Source organism: Thermobia domestica, chromosome 5 (assembly GCF_964235325.1).
Source record: "Thermobia domestica chromosome 5, izTheDome1.hap1.1, whole genome shotgun sequence".
Classification (NCBI taxonomy): domain Eukaryota; kingdom Metazoa; phylum Arthropoda; class Insecta; order Zygentoma; family Lepismatidae; genus Thermobia; species Thermobia domestica.
In genome coordinates, this window is record NC_137458.1 from 283047304 (window position 1) to 283049575 (window position 2272).

Sequence of the window (2272 nt, forward strand, 5' to 3'; positions counted from 1 at the left end):
AAGAAAGATTTTTTCCATTCAGTCAAATAAAATATATACCTCGTAATCAATATTGAGGATTTAAGTTTCTACTTTTGAAGAAAGAACAACTGTTATTAATATCTTGAGGCTTACACTACCCGTAGATTTTTACAATACATAGTAGTGCAATGATATTTATAAGAATATTGGTGAATTTTACTTACTGTGTAAGTGTTCATTTTTCGTAATTAATACGTAGAAAGTAATTTGTTAAACTGTATTATCTGCAGTGAGTCCAGAAGATTTTATTTGTTTTCAAGCGGAAAGAAAGCTGATAATGCGACACAATTAGGAAGGAAATATTTAACTTCTTGGTTACCAACTCTAATTATTAAATCTTTATTCTTTCTCTTTTCAAATAGTAGTGCCAAATATATCTTAGCAATATTGGAGTGTTGTTACATCAGAAAATAATAATAAAAATTGTGAAGTTTTTCTTAACGATTTACAACAGTTAATTAATGTAATGTAAAACAACAATTTTATTTGAAAGTTTTGCTTGTTAATCACAATTTAGACAACATTTTGATGTGAGAATTTCCTTAATTACTTGGTTCATTTCCTGAGATGTTTGTATAAAAATGGTTTAGCATTTGCCAGGATAACATATCTCTTCCTAAGTTTCAAAGAGAAGCTGAGTAATCGCATCCGACATGGTAAGGGATTTGTAAATGTTCACATAATTATGATTATTGTTATACGTAATCTTGATTTGTTAGATCTTTTTATACTTGAGTTTTACGAGTAAATTTAGAGATGTTTACTAGAAAATTCTAAAGTTACCAAATTTATAGTGTGATTGTTATTTCGGCAAAGTAATAGTCTGAAATGTTCCACTACTTTAGACAATCATTATAAAGGCATTCTGAAGTGCAACACGTACAAATCACTGTAAGTATGACAACAAAATCTTTTATTTTTTAATTAAAAATCCATGAGTGAACTATGATATTTGTAAGTGTCGAAAATCTTATGGTTTGCCTTTGTCTGTCCTTCCGTCAATTCAACGTTCCAAGAATAGATTCTATCTCCCTCATTTAGTCTATTCAAACTGGCAGTTGGTACAAATTAGTCACTTTCGGCTTCAGTGGTTATCGCAGTAGAACGAAAATGGGAACAGAAAGAGAGTAATGGTTATTTTCAAACAATTCAGTAACTTAAGCCAACGAATATCTTTCCGGACACTCTACCAAACCATATATTTGTTATAAATTTTAGAATACTGTGAATTTCAGTACAAAATTCCACAGAGAAACGAAAGACAAATGATATTGAGATACGACGTAAGCAATCGATTAATTGAAGAAAAGAAAGGTTCTACGTTGTTCATTAACCATCTATGAAACAGCACGTAGTTTAAATAAGCGATTTCTATTTCAACACTTATCGTCATGGAAGAAAACGAGACTGGTTTTCTGCAATCGATCAGTGTCTTAAGATGCATATCCTAATACAGCATGAACACTTTACTAAAATCGGAAGTGATTGAAATTTACTACTACTTCCGGTTTTAATACTGAGTTCCATAGAGTAAGAACAGTAAGAGGTACAGGGATGTGATTACTTGAGAACTATTAATTTTCCCATGGATGACTTTCATCTTCATGATTAACACCCTACTCAAACTGGAAGCGGTTGAAATTAGAAATTTTCTGTCTCGACACTTATTAATATATAAGAAAAAGATTATAGATAGTGACAAGCGAATCTCTGTAAACGCATTAGGATATCAAGAGAACATAAAATCACAATCTCTATACCCTACCAAACTTGGCAGGAGATGGAATTTACTAGTGTTCTCGGTTTCAATAGTGATTTGCTTAGAGGAAAAATTGTAAAAATATCGACATGCAGTTACTTACAATTGATTCAGCTTCCCGAGAAAATATTGCACTTTCTCTTGTAACTCTCTATCCAAACTGCAAATAGTTGAAATTAAAATATTCCGTTTCTTCATTTATATTCATAGCATAGATATAACGACGAGCGGTTTTCTGTAACCGATTTAGGGAGTTAAGAGAACATACCATAAGCCACCAATCATCTATCAACATCCCGCAGGGATTGAAGTTTACTACCATTTTCTTTTTAATAATGATTTTTGTAGAGCAAGAAAGTAAGATATACCGAAACGCAGTTTATTGCAATCGATTCAGCTTCGCAAGAGCTGATTCCATCTCCTCTTACAAACATCTATTTAATTCGGAAGTGGTACAAATTAACGAGTTCCAATTTCAACCTTAGATTCCCA